This window comes from Tiliqua scincoides, chromosome 11 (genome assembly GCF_035046505.1).
Source record: "Tiliqua scincoides isolate rTilSci1 chromosome 11, rTilSci1.hap2, whole genome shotgun sequence".
Lineage (NCBI taxonomy): Eukaryota > Metazoa > Chordata > Lepidosauria > Squamata > Scincidae > Tiliqua > Tiliqua scincoides.
Window position 1 is genome coordinate 10,070,700 of NC_089831.1, and position 15,194 is coordinate 10,085,893.

Here is a 15,194-nt window from a genome sequence, read left to right on the forward strand (position 1 = left end):
CAGGTAGCAGGTTGGCAACCTTCTTCCTTCTTGCCCCTGCTGTACTTCCTTCTCCTGTTTCTTGGGTTGGAAAAAAAAGACAGTGAGGGGAGATCTGGAGAGGATGAGAGAGCTGCACAAAGACATTGGAGAGTGAAGGAGCAGAGCACATGTTTGGGTAAGGAGGGGCAGAATTTGGAATGCCACCTCAGTAGTCAGGAGGTCTTGGAGGTCTTGGACTGATCATGACTCTACCACTGCAGTTTCCACCTCCCTATACACTTTCTTAAAAGAAGCAGCAGAAACAGAGAGTTCTAGGTCCTGGTGATACCTTTTCTCTGGTAGGGTCTGGGGATTCTGGAAACCTACAGTGCCAGGAACCCCTGTGGGAAACAAAACAAAACAAAAAAAGCAAAGAAAAAACTGATCCTATCTGATCATTTCCATCAGGGTTAGGACCCCCAGAAGCTTTGCTTCTGGTTGACAATGATGAAAATTGTATTCATATTCCACTGGACATACTGGCCTTCTTGGGCCAGTTTAACACAGTTCACCATTACTCACCAGAGGCAGTTCTAACCTTGCTGTATCAAGTCCCAACTTCAAGTTCTGGAGCCCCTTGAAAAGTGTTTGCATGTTATCAAAAGCAAAAGATAGTTATTGCTTTAAAAAAATAAACACATGTTAATTATAGGCAAGGAAGCATCCATTTGGTCTACAGAAGTATCTTCATTTGGTATACATCAGTGGTTCTCAGACTTTTAGCACCGGGACCCACTTTTTAGAATGAAAATCTATCAGGACCCCCCAGAAGTGATGTAATGACTGGAGGTGACATCATCAAACAGAAATTTTTTTAACAATCCTAGGCTGCAATCCTACCCACACTTACCCAGGTGTAAGTTCCATTGACTGTCATTGTTAAAAGCGTATACAGAGTAGCCTGTTGAGGGCCCAATCCTGTACAATTTTCCAGTGCCGGTGCAGCTGTGCCAATGGGGCATGCACTGCATCTTGTGGTGAGGCAGCAGTCCCAGAGGCCTCCTTAAGGTATGGGAACATTTGTTCCTTTATCTTGGGGCTGCATTGCGACTGCAGCAGTGCTGGAAAATTGAATAGGATTGGGCCTTAAAAGTACAGATCTGTAACATGTCCCCAAATGCAATCACATGCCGTGGAAGCATCAAGTCTAATATATTAAAAATGAAATATTGAAATGAATGGAGACCCACCTGAAATTGGCTCACGACCCACCTAATGGGTTCCGGCCCACAGTTGGAGAAACACAGGTCTACATAACTGATTTTTTTTTTCCTTTCAAAGGGATTGCAGATGCGGCATTTACCCATAACTACATCCCAATTCATAAAAACTTCATTTGAAGATTGACTTGGGCTGTTGGCATGTCTAGAACCAAGACCAGTCCTGATGTCTGATATTAAAATAAACATCAGAGGTCTTAAGCCAGGGTGAGCACATCAAAGGGATGGTTTATTTGGAAGTGCAAATACCCCCCTCGTTCTAGCATTTCCCATAATGGAAACATATCTGTTTCAAGTAAGGATGATTCCTTTAATGTTGGCATGAGACCGTCCTGCAAAGGGCAAGGAAGTCTCCCCCATCTTGCTCGCTGTGCAAAGCGCTACCTCTTCCCACACACCCCAATACCCCTCAAAATAGCACCTACAATTTTTTAACACTCCCATATGACATTTTAGATGCCTCTGAAAGGCACTTCTGGTTTTCAGCGAAGACACTGCTTCAGCGAATTCAATACCAGGGAAAGATACTCTCCTGCCCCTCTTGGCTATGCTACTGGCAACCAGGTGCACATAATTTTGAAAAGGCAGGGGGAGATAAAGAGAAGACAAGACAAGGTACAGCAAAGAACAGGAGGAGTGCCGTGGCAGGGGACAACAGGTCAGTGGGTGGGAGACAGAGAGGGGGCCCAAGATGGAGTGTCTTGGCTAAAGCAACCCCTTCCAAATCTCTTCCAAATGGTAGAGTTTAGTGTTTTTAGCACCAGGACCCATTTTTTAAAATGACAATTTGTTGGGACCCACCAGAAGTGATGTCATTAACCGGGAAGTCTTGTCATGGCTGGAAGCGACATCATCAATTTAGGCTTACGATCAGTAAACGATCGCAACTCACAAGACACTCAGATTTTAAAAAAAAAAGATCTATAAAGAAATATTTTATTTATTTTTATTTAATATTAAATAGAATTAATTATTAATTGCAATTGATAATAACCAGGGCCCTGTGCTTCTGAGACTGTTAGAGACATTACATACAGTATGTGTGCTTGCTAGACCCTCCCTTGCAATGGAGTTCAAGGACTGTTCCCCCAAACCTTTACAGTCATTCTAGGGTGCCAGAAGGCTGAATTGGAGAGCAAGATGGACACTTAGGGACTTCCAGGCCACTGAAACTGGGTTCATGCAAATTACTAGAGGAAATCAGAGAATGTGACATTTTAATTTGGGGGTATGTAGATGACCTCATGCCAGAGGTCCCCTCAAGATTTAGCACACATGACATTGGTGTGGCTGCAACAGGGCCCAATCCTATCCAATTTTCCAGTACCAGTGCAGCTGTGCCAATGGGGCATGTACTGCATCTTGTGGAGGGGCAGCAATCACAGAGGTCTCCTTAAAGTATGAGAACATTTGTTCCCTTATCATGGGGCTGCATTGTGGCTGCCCCAGTGCTGAAAAATAGGATAGGATTGGGCCCTCAGGCTGCAATGCTATCCACATTTAACAGGGAGTAAGCCCCATTGACTCTAATGGGACTTACTTCTGAGTAGACATGCATAGGATTGGGATCTCGGTGGGAGTGGATTGAGTTAAGATTGGGCTGCTGGCTGGCTACCACCATTCAATTGGGATGTTGTCATGCCCACCCATTGGGCCCGTCACAGCTGATTTTAAACCAGAACAAGGACATCCATTGAAAGCATTCTTTGTTGTTGTTGTTGTTGTTGTTACAAATGGCATATGCCAAAATATCTGGAGGGTTGATTTAAGTACTATCGGGAAGGACCACATTCCACTGTACACACCACGCGAAGGGCTGTCAACAGAACACACAGAAGAGGGAAAAGATCTTTGAATGCCAAGCAAGAATAACCGAAGGAGCCTCTTGGAATTGCTGCGTTTGATGTCTCTTAAAACCTAGCCTGAAATATTGAATACAGAGAATTCAATATTCTCTGGACCAAATGAACAATTGGAGGGAAGGAAGGCTGCATAATGAATGGCAACATATTTAGCAGTGTGCCATAACATAAACAGGGTAGGACAAATGGCGCAGAGCCATTCTGAGCCATCATGCGCTCATTAAAATCAGTGATTCACTAATTACTTGTGCTACGCTAGGTTGGTACTGTGACCTGTGGTATGCAGGGAGCAAGTGGATATTTTTGCGGCCAGCGTGGTGTGCAATGTCAGTGGAGTGATGTGCGCAGAAATTAAAACACATTAGGAAGCGTCTGGGTTGGCGATTAGTCATTCCCATTCTATTATTCATTCCCCAGCAATCGAGTGCAATGTTCAACATCAAGGAGAGGGTCTAAGGGGAGGCCTTCCATTTAGGTTCCCTTCTTGGCGCCGCAAGGATTTTGCATTGGCATAGCTTGCTGCTGATGCATAAGGTCCCCCTAAAATTCTTTTGGCAGCTAGATTGTCCCAGTTGGGGAGCATTTCAAATTAAATAATGTGGACCTGTGTCCTTGTGGTGTTCCCAGTCATGGCACCTTCGTCCCATGAATAGACTTTGGGAATTGTGTCAATGGTAAACTGTATGCTTTATATAAAGTGGCCCCTAAGAACATAAGAACAGCCCCACTGGATCAGGCCATAGGCCCATCTAGTCCAGCTTCCTGTATCTCACAGTGGCTCACCAAATGCCCCAGGGAGCACACCAGATTACAAGAGACCATAAGAACAGCCCCACTGGATCAGGCCATAGGCCCACCCACCAAATGCCCCAGGGAGCACACCAGATAACAAGAGACCTTAAGAACGGCCCCACTGGATCAGGCCATAGGCCCATCCAGTCCAGCCTCCTGCATCCCACAGCGGCCCACCAAATGCCCCAGGGAGCACACCAGATAACAAGAGCCCCTGATTGAGAGCCCAATCCTATCCACACTTTCCTGGAAGTAAGTCCCAATGACACTAATATAAGAACATAATGGGACTTACTTCTGAGCAGACATGCATAAGATTGGGCTGTTACCTGGGAACGAGCCCCGTTGACTATCATGGGACATTTCTGAGTAGACATGCATAGGATTGGGATTACAGTCCCCAGAGGGTAAGAGGTTAAGAGTCCCTCAGGTTAAGAGGGTGAGAAAGGATTCTGCCTCGGCAAGCAATGCCACTCAGGGTAGACTAAACTAAGGACTTGATCCTAAGCGCCAGTGGCTGTGTGCTGCCCCAGCAACTACTGTTGCAAAAGTGCCATAAGGCACTTCTGCACCGGTGGTAAGCCCACTGGGCTGGTGCTGAAGCCAGCGCCAGTCTGTGCTGGGCTTCAGTGCTGCGAAGTTGATGGCTTTGGCTGATGGCTGATGGCAGTGGCTTTGGCTGTAAGTCCTCCGGCTGGGAATTTGGGGGGCGGGAGAGGGAGGGAGAGGGCAGAACTGGGCTGGGGGAAGGTGGGCTGGAAGGAGGATCAGGCCCAGGAGGGGGATGGCAGCAGACTCTGCCACCAAATCCTATGCCCCTCCTTGACCAGAATGACCGACATGGGCCTCCTTGGTTCTGCAACAACAAAGGGCGCAATCCTATCCCCTTATGTCAGTGCTTTCCAGCACTGAGGTAAGGGAACAAACATTCCCTGTTACCCTGCACGTGCCTGATCCCTGTTACCCTGCACGTGCAGGGTCAGGCCTGGTTAGTTCTTGGATGGGAGACCGCCTGGTAATACTGGGTGCTGTAGGCTTATACCATAGTCTTTCGAGAGTGAAGGTTGCCAACCATCTCCCTATACTGAACACTATCTCCCGATCTCGTCTGATCTCGGAAGCTAAGCAGGGTCAGGCCTGGTTAGTACTTGGATGGGAGACCGCCTGGGAATACCGGGTGCTGTAGGCTTATACCATAGTCTTTCGAGACTGAAGGTTGCCAACCATCTCCCTATACTGAACACTATCTCCCGATCTCGTCTGATCTCGGAAGCTAAGCAGGGTCAGGCCTGGTTAGTACTTGGATGGGAGACCACCTGGGAATATCGGGTGCTGTAGGCTTCTACCATAGTCTTTCGAGACTGAAGGTTGCCAACCATTCCCTTGCTTTGAGGAGACCTCCATGAGTGCCACCCAACTGCAGGATGCAGCACATGTCCCATTGGCACCGCTATGCCAGCACTGGAAAGCACTGACATAAGGAGTTAGGATTATGCCTCAAATAGCATTGCTGTCTGCTGTGTTCTATCCAGGATAAGGAAGCAAGCATTTCCTTATCATGAGGAGTCTCTAGTGGCTGCCCTGGCCCCATAGGATGCAGTGACAGCCATTTCAGCACCACTACTCCTCTGGATGCCTCCAAGGATGCCTCCGGCTTAGAATTGGGCTGTAAACTAGATTGAGCAATGGAGAGTTTTGGTTGAATGGGTCATATGTGTCATACGTTGAGTGATAAACACCCTGCTTGATGGTGACTGATGATACATGAATGGCCTGCTCACTCTCCCAGCTTGCTTCTAAGCAACAATCAGGTGGTGCTGGACTATTGGGCACATTGCTTTGGGACTCCCGTGTGCTTGCATGGAACACGACCTCCAAGGTTTCCCCCTCTCCCCAAGTGCTTGGGGTGGTGGTGGAGCAGTGGTAAAGCTAAGGGGAACCTGAGGGGTCAGTTGGTGTCATGCCTGGGGGGTGTCAGAGGGTACACAGCCACCCTGGGACTCAGAAGGCCTTAGAAAGGCACTTCTGTTTTTCATTGAAGCTGGAGGTGCCTGCAAAAAGTACAAGTGCCTTTCTTAAGGCCCCAGGCAGTCCTTCCAAGGCTTGGCCATCCATGGCCTCCCTGGGCTTCAGAAGGCCTGCTGGACATCTTAGAAAGGCACTTCCGGTTCTAACAGAAACCAAAGTGCCTTTCTAAGACCTGGAAGGTGTTAAAAAATCCCGCCCCGTGCCAGACAGCATAGCTATGTCACTGGGGTGGAGGTCAGAGAAGGAAGCAGCTTTCTTTCCCCTCCTTTATTCCCCCGTAGCTCCACCTGCCCACTTCTTCCGCTGTCATCATTGTCAGTGGGTAGATGAGTGGGCATTCAGGAAAAATGGCAATCAAAATGTTGGGGGGGGGAGAAGACTTAGGGCACAATCCTAACCAACTTTCCAGCACTGAGGTAAAGGCAATGCAGCTCCGAAGTAAGGGAACAAATGTTCCCTACCATGAGGAGGGCTGTGTGATTGCCACCCAGTTGTAGGATGCAGCACACAGCTATGGCAGTGCTGGAAAACTGGTTAGGATTTGGGCCGTACTCGTGCAAGTCAGCTGAGGCATCCATTGTTTTTCCTGCCTGTCACACTTGGTCTGCGGGAGCACTGATGTGTCTCCAGGGACAAGGCTGAGCCTATCGCTCTGCTGCTGCAATGCAAAACCAAGTGCTGGGTGGCTTTAGAGTTTGGCTGGACAGGCCGTGGGAAGCTTATGGGGCTTCAGTCAGGGCCTTCACTTGGCTGACCCCCCCCCCCCATGGTAATAATCTATGGCTTGGACAAATGTAGCTGCGTCACCATTGTTTTTGTTTCACTGTGCATTCGTGCGGCTGAAAGGCACTCGAGTGAGACAAGCTGGAGTCACTCGGAATCCAAATCACCTCCCTCGTCACTCTGACATTGTGGCTGTCTCCAAACACCTCCTCATCAGCTTCCATTGAGGCGGTTCAGATCTCTCCCGGCTCCTGATTTTGCCCTAAAGCGCAGCAAGCTTTTGAACAAGCGACGATAATGCCCTTAACAAGCTCCGGCTCATCCCTCCGTTGCAGAAGCAGCTTCTTCAAGGCGAGGGATTTGCTGGCGCCATCCAGGTGGTCAGGAGTCATCAGCATGCAAGGAGAGCGCATCCCGAATCATCGCCTGTCATAACTAGAGGGCATATGCAGAACGGCGGCATTTACATGAATTTATTTCACCAGAGGGCCACAAACTCTCTCTCTCTCTCTGTGTGTGTGTTTTAAATTTACAAACCAAGGCCCCAAAGGTGTTTTTTTCGTGGTGGTGGGTATTCCTCTTCCGATAACAAGATTAAGCAAATGCGCTTCTCTATGCCTACACTTGGGGAATGCTCTGGGTGTCCTTCGTCTTCAGAAGGAGAAAAAAAAAAGGCAAACCAATTGCCCTCGAGTCGAAAATGTGTTCCTGCACATCATGTCATCGAGGTTTAGAGACGTTCAAAGCAGGGAGCACACATCAACATGATCAAAGCTGGCCAACTTTCAACGGAGAGGAGTGTGATGACTTGGAATGGGAATTGGGATTTGACTGCCAGGGCCTGTGTTCTTTGTTCATGCCTCTTGGTTCTTGCCTTGCTCCATTGCAGAGGTTTCCAAAAGTTTTGGAGGTTGGAGTGGGACTGGGAGTGAAAAGGGAGGCATCAGAGACATTGGTGGCCAGCATGATAGTGTACCAGGTAGGGTAAGCCAGCTGCCAGTAAGGTACAACCAAAGGGGGGGGGAGAGGAGTTCATACCCTTAGCACAGTATTTCTCAACTAGTAGTACAGGTCATGGTTCAGGATGTGGACTCACCTCCCTGCATTACAATCTCTGAGCATGAACTGGAGGTTGTCCATGACTTTGTGTACCTTGGCTCAACGATCTCCGACACTCTTTCTGTCGATACCGAGCTAAACAAGCGCATCGGTAAAGCAGCTACCACGTTTTCCAGACTCACAAAGAGAGTCTGGTCCAACAAGAAGCTGACGGAACATACCAAGATCCAGGTCTACAGAGCTTGCGTCCTGAGTACACTTCTGTACTGCAGCGAGTCATGAACTCTTCGCTCACAACAGGAGAGGAAACTGAACGCTTTCCACATGCGCTGCCTCCGATGCATCCTCGGCCATCACCTGGCAGGACAAAGTTCCAAACAACACAGTCCTGGAACTTGCTGGAATCCCTAGCATGTATGCACTGCTGAAACAGACACGCCTGCATTGGCTTGGTCATGTTGTGAGAATGGATGATGGCCGGATCCCAAAGGATCTCCTCTATGGAGAACTCGTGCAAGGAAAGTGCCCTACAGGTAGACCACAGCTGCGATACAAGGACATCTGCAAGAGGGATCTGAAGGCCTTAGGAGTGGACCTCAACAGGTGGGAAACCCATGCCTCTGAGGAGGCATGGCCTTTCCCAGTTTGAAGAAACACTTTGCCAACAGACTGAGGCAAAGAGGCAAAGAAGGAAGGCCCATAGCCAGGGAGACAGACCAGGGACACACTACACTTGCTCCCAGTGTGGAAGGGATTGTCACTCCCGAATTGGCCTTTTCAGCCACACTAGACGCTGTGCCAGAACCACCATCCAGAGCGCGATACCATAGTCTTCCGAGACTGAAGGTTGCCAACAACCAGTACAGGTACCACTGGTGGTACTTGAGATGCTGTCTGATGGTACTCGCAGGGCCCCTGGACACCTGCTGCCCAACAGCAGGACCAGGAACATGACACAACAACCAGTGGTTGGAGGCTTAGCTCGGCGGGCAGAGCTACAAAGCATGCTTGTCCACTCACAAAAAGCCCTCCTATCCACCCTGAGCCTCTTATTGGTGTTTGTTGTGTCACATCTGGCCTCCCGACCCAGAAGTAACTGCTGATGTTGTCATCACCTGTTACGTCCGGCGGTACTTTGAATAGGTGAATGGGTACGTGAGTGGTTCGGCAGAGGACATACATTGAGAAACACTGCCTTAGCAATAGAGGGTACCAGAAGTTGGGAGAGTGTCCTGTTGGATGATTTCACATGTTATGCTGTCTCCCCATAGGCCATGACATGGAGATGAGGGGTCAGGGCTGGAGTGGTCACCTCAGGCAGCAGATTGGAGGGGGCAGCCATCTCTGTCTGCCTACTGACCTCCACTGCTCTTCCTCCTCCTCTTTCTACCACCTGGGTTGGAACAGAAAGATGGAGGATAGAAAGGAAGCGGAAATGTAGAAGGGAAGAGAAGAGTAGTGGACCTCCCATTTCATTGATGGGACAAATGCCCCGAGTTTGGGGCCTCACACGCTTTTAGGACCTGGTGGAAGAGTCTCTGAGGCTTGGTCAGGGCCCCTTCAGAAGAGGCAGCAGTTTGCAAAATTTGCTATTCTTAATACACCCATTACTACCCTTCTACCCCTCTGTGCAAAATAGCTAATAGGATGCTTCCTGTTTAATTTTCTGGGCAATAGAAGTATTTAAAGCACATTAATGTAGTCAGACTTAATTTACTCTATCTTCCTCCCCCCCCCACCCACCCTTCCCTGCAATCATTTTTCACTGGTCGCGTACTAGTTAGCTATTATTTTGTAAATGAATGAGTTCATTACATTTGGTTTCAGATTTAATTGTTCCTTATTGGAAATGTCAGCTTTCACAGTTCATTAATAAGGGCGCTGGTAGGCAGGGGGAAAAGAAAAGAAAAAAACCTGGAAAAAAGCAAACAAACCAAAAAGGAGAAGAAGGGCAAGGAATGGGAGTAAACATAATCAAGCACATGTTGAGGGCAATTACACAGTCTCTGTGAAGATTATGACGAAGGCAGTGGTTCTCAAACTTTTAGCACTGGGACCCACTTTTTAGAATGAGAATCTGTCAGGACCCACAGGAAGTGGTGTCATGACCGGAAATGACATCATCAAGCAGGAACATTTTTAACAATCCTAGGCTGCAATCCCTACCCACACTTACCCAGGAGTAAGTCCCATTTACTGTCATGGTTAAAAGCATATACATTGTTGCCTAAGTACAGGTCTGTAACATTTCCCCAAATGCAGTCACATACCATGGTAGCATCAAGTCTAATATATTTATAAAAGTATTGAAGTGAATGGGGACCCACCTGAAATTGGGTCACGACCCACCTAGTGGGTTCCAATCCACAGTTTGAGAAACACTAGACTAAGGTATTGTTTGAGCCTCCTGTTGAACTTGGTTCTCAGATGAGATCCTAGGACCCTAACCAATGCACATCTCCAGTTACTCTGATATATCAATGTTGCTTTTATTCAAACTTGATGGCTGTCTGTAACGTCCATGGCGGGAGGAGGCCCCTTCCCTGGGGTTGTTACTAAGCGCGAGGGGCTTACCCGGTCGATGAGCAGTGTTCGGCGGTGAATTAAAGGACGGGAAGCAGGTATGGTAGCTCTACACAGGCAGTTTAATTGCGTCAACCGTTTAACATTCATGTGGACCGTTACTGCACGGCCCACCACACTCTATGCTGACTTGTGCCGTCGTTGTCTGATTGGCTCAGGACCCAGCCCTTCCGGCTCCTTGGTGGTTCCAGCCCAAGCTTCCTGGCCAGGGTCTCTTGGCCCAGAGCCCGGCTTCTGGAGGGCCACAACCCTGCTGGCTGGGGTCAGGCTGGCTGGCCTTGGGAGGGCCCACGGTACCTCTGTGCTGGATCCTTGGTCGGTTAGCCACCACGGGGTATAGTTGGCAGCGAGCGCCCGGCTCAAAAACCCAGTCTCTCCAGGGTACGCCCTCTGGGTCCGGGCAGGTCCTGGGTCAGGGAGGTCCCTGCCCCAGCCTCCTCTCTCCAGAGCGGACCATAGCCCCTTCCCTCTGGAAGCCTCTCTCTTTGCCCTCAGGCAGGGGAGACTTCCCCCCTCTGGCTTCACTCTGGCCTTCCACCCCTCTGGAGAGAAGCAACCTCCTTCTTCCCTCTCCAGGCTCCTTATGAGGCCAACCTCAGGTCAGTCCAGCCCCACCCCTCCTGACCATGTGTCTGCCTGTTCCCAGCTGTTCCTTGTTCCTATTCCCAGGTAGGTGTTCTGCAAAGGCCCCCAGTCCTGATGACGCTTGAGGCTTGCTCCTGAGTAGGCCTTGACTCTAGAGGAGATCCCTGTTCCCAGGGAACTCCTGGCTGCCTTGGCTGGGCCCAGGTGACACTGTCATAGCCCAATTCTATCAGAAATGTCACCTCCCTATGATGCAGCTGCACCCAATGGAGCACCAATGGGTGGCATCTAGTGGGCCACCATGAGATATAGGAAGCTGGACTAGATGGGCCCTGGGCCTGATCTGGCAAAGTTCTTATATTCTTATGATGGGGTGAGTAAATCCCACCGGATCAGCCCTACTCTCTTGCTCAGAGTTCATCAGTGGGAGCTACTATCTAGTTGGTGGTAGCAAAGTGAGGGCCTTTCCACTAAAGAACAAGAATAAGACATCATTAATGCTGTTTTTGTGTTCAGATGCGCTTCTGATGGTTGTATTTTGGACTCATTTTAGTTAACGACTGTGATTTTCATTTATTATTTTTAGAAATCTAGTCTGAAAATATTGCAAGTCAAATCAATAAATGTCACAGGAAAACCCACATGTATGTCTGGAATAGTCAGGAGATAATACCAGCAACTTGGGAATGTGTATTTGATTGAAAATGGGAAGACACTGAATGGATGTGTTCCCCAATACATCCTTTTTTTGCTTGGTGTGTTGAACAAAGGATAATATTCATATTTAGGGCTCCCGGAGATCCAATATAGCAGAGTGAAATGTTGGCGACCTTGTGGATGGATGTCGCCAAATGGGTGAGAGGGTTTTCCTAGCAGGGCTCCCAAGGTGTACTCAGTTTATAGGTGTACTCTGGTGTAAGAGTGTGCTAAGACTTCAGTGCTCCAATTCTGCACATGGAGACAAGCAGCAGCTCCAACAGGAATATTTTTATTCCCTTCTCCCCTACTTTACTTTTCCCAGTGCCTCCCCCCACACGCACTCTTTTATCTTCTTTGTCTCTACTAGTGCTCCATAAGTTGCTCCAGTAATGGCAACGCTAGGAAGCTGAAGTAGAGAAATGGCCTTTTTTTTTTAATCTTTCTATCTTCCCCCTCCTCTCATCCCTTGTGCATGAAATGCACCAGGAACATTATGCAAGTATCTTGTGGTCGGTCCCTGAGGCCTCTGGTGGGCTGCTGTGATATACAGGAAGCTGGACTAGATGGGCCGTGGGCCTGGTTCATCAGGGCTCTTCTTATGATAGGGTGAGTAATGGTTGGCAACCTTCAGTCTCGAAAGACTATGGTATAAGCCTACAGCACCCGGTATTCCCATTCCTTGGTCTCCCATCCAAGTACTAACCAGGCCTGACCCTGCTTAGCTTCTGAGATCAGACGAGATCGGGAGATAGTGTTCAGTATAGGGAGATGGTTGGCAAACTCCAGTCTCGAAAGACTATGGTATAAGCCTACAGCACCCAGTATTCCCAGGCGGTCTCCCATCCAAGTACTAACCAGGCCTGACCCTGCTTAGCTTCCGAGATCAGACGAGATCAAGCGTGTGCGGGGTAACAGTTGCTGCTAGGGTGAGTAAATCCCACCAGATCAGCCCTGCTCTGTTGTTCAGAGTCCATCAGTGGGAGCTACTGTCTAGTTGGTGGTGGCAAAGGGAGGGCCTTTCCACATGGCATTTTATGTATCAGAATGAGAGATGGAGGAGAACGTCAAGGAGGTGGTGATGAAGACTTTTCTTTTTTCCAATCCCTCCAGCCACATCGTTCGTTCCCTTACCTCAGGGCTGCACTATAGCTGCATCGGCACTGGGAATTTGGATAGGATTGGGCCCAGAAGTGTTGGGCGGGCATAGGACAGAGGAAGGATTTTTTTTCTTCTTTCCATCATCAGATTAAAATTCAAGCTGGTTAACCAGGAACTCAATCAGGTTCCAGAGCACCTGAATGTTATGAGCCCCTGAGTTCAGTCTGGAATCTGTGCACTTGGGCCACATCTCTAGAACAACAAAATTCTCTTTTCTAATTTACAGCTTCAGTGACAAAAGCAAAACAAAACCAAACAAAAAAACATTAAAGTCATTACAGCCAGCAGAACAATTTTATTGATACCAAGGAGGGGGTTAAAGAAATCTAGTTCTGATGGCCTTGATCAGGGGTGCTCACACTTTTTTGGCTCGAGAGCTACTTTGAAACCCAGCAAGGCCCGGAGATCTACCAGAGTTTTTTTTACAATGTTCGCGCCATCATAACATATAACATTTATGTGTACAATGTATGTTGGTGTACCTTGAGCCCCACTGAGTATAACAGGACTTACTCCTGAGTAGACATGCTGTGAGGATTAGCAATCCTAGCCACACTTACCTGGGAGTAAGCCCGATTGAGTACAATGGGCCTTACTCCCGGCGTTTCCTCCCAGAGGCACCTGAAGGGGGGGGTCGGCACTCCGCGATCTACTCATTTTCCCTCGCGATCTACTGGTAGATCGCGATCCACCTATTGAGCACCCCTGGCCTTGATCATGTGGGTTGGTGGGTATTGATCATGCAATCAGAAAATCAGTACATAACCTTGAAATTTCTCTCTCTCTCTCTCTCTCTCTCTCTCTCTCTCTCTCAAAAGAGAGACTCATAATTTTTGAAAAGAGGGGTTCATCTCACAGTTGAAATTAACATCACGAGCAGGACAAACTCCTATTTCTGAGCTAGTTAATTTTGGATGTTGCCAATCACTTGAGTTTAAACTCAAACTGTGAATGTAATATATGTACTTCACATACCTTTTAACATTATCTTGAATATTCCCAATGGTTCTCAGTTTCATTCTCTGTCTCAGTTTCGTTCTCTGCATTTATTACAAGAGGAGTGTATTTCTATACCATCTTATATCAATAAACCTTATACGGAAGCCCAAAGCTGATCTAAAATTGGCCGCATTCATGCATTTATGCGTGAACGAATAATTTGCATTATTCATTGCGTGTTGCCAAAAAACGAAGCAAAGTGGAATGTGATTGAAATAATTAATCATTCTGTCGGGCTCCCCCTCCCCCCCCAATGAAAGTCTTACACCATTTTCACAGCTCGGGAAAGCCAAAGTGTTCTTTAAAAGCAGCAAAGCACTTGGGAGCCTGATTGACTTCGACATAATAATGTCACATCCATCCGTTAATTGGAATACATTAAAACTCTGAAGTTGATCAAAATTTTGTCACTCTCAACCAGCAGTTAATATTAATAAAGTACATTACTGGTGGAATGGGAGGGGAGGAATGGCAAGGAATAATGTGCGCAATTTTTATGACATAATCAAAGGGTATCGTTTTAAGTGGATCGATAAACGCTCTTGCCGCAGTGATATGTTAGCAAGGGAGAGTCTCTTGAAGTCAGCTCCAGTAGTGGAATGCAGTTTTGATTCACAATACTGGCACCGGAGTATACTGGCATTGGGCTCACAATGCTCAAAAAGAGTGCCAGCATTGTCTATGCCAGTAGGGGGCAGAGCTAAACTTTGCGAAAAGAACTATGGATTATGGAACCAAGGATCATCAGAGTTCATCAAGCAAAGAGCTCAATGGAGAACTGGACTGGATATAGACTGGGCAGGAGGTCTGGTCTAGAGGGTTGAGCCTTCATTTGCCTGAGGATAACATCCGAAGGTCGCCAGTTCGAGGCCACCGGCACCGTGCGACCTTGAAGCAGCTGACAAGCTGAGCCGAGCTATTCCATCTGCTCTGAGCGTGGGAGGATGGAGGCCAGAATGTGAAACCAGATCAAGGAAGAAACATCTGAATGTTTTGGTTTCTTGAAAGATAGAAACCTTCTTTCAAATTGTAAAAATCCCTACAGGGATTTAAATTTGCCTGCCTATGTAAACCGCCTTGAATAAAGTCTAAGGAGAAATCTGAGGACCAAGAAAGGCGGTATAGAAATACCTGTATTATTATTATTATTATTATTATTATTATTATTATTATTATTATTATTATTATTATTATTATTATTAGATATAGGAAGTGCCTTATGCTGAGTCAGCCTATTTTTTTAGCTCTGTATTGTCAACTGTCTAAAATTAACTCTCCAGAGTTTCACATGGCTTACCAACAGATGCCAGGGGTTGAACCTGGAACTTTCAATGCACAAGGTTGAACGCACAAAGTGTGAGGTGCTCTGCCACTGAGCAACAACTCCCATAGACTGAGGGCGCAATCCTAACCAACTTTTCAGCACCGACGTAAGGGCAATGCAGCTCCGAGATAAGGAAACAAA

The 15,194-nt window shown here is 47.7% G+C and overlaps 3 pseudogenes; 2 read left to right on the plus strand and 1 right to left on the minus strand.

The window, feature by feature from the left end:
- Window positions 1-4,961: 4,961 nt before the first annotated feature.
- On the plus strand, window positions 4,962-5,084 carry LOC136662604 (5S ribosomal RNA; annotated as a pseudogene).
- A 29-nt stretch (window positions 5,085-5,113) lies between these two features.
- Window positions 5,114-5,236, plus strand: LOC136662661 (5S ribosomal RNA; annotated as a pseudogene).
- Window positions 5,237-12,378: 7,142 nt separating this feature from the next.
- On the minus strand, window positions 12,379-12,498 carry LOC136662783 (5S ribosomal RNA; annotated as a pseudogene).
- Between the last annotated feature and the right edge of the window lie 2,696 nt (window positions 12,499-15,194).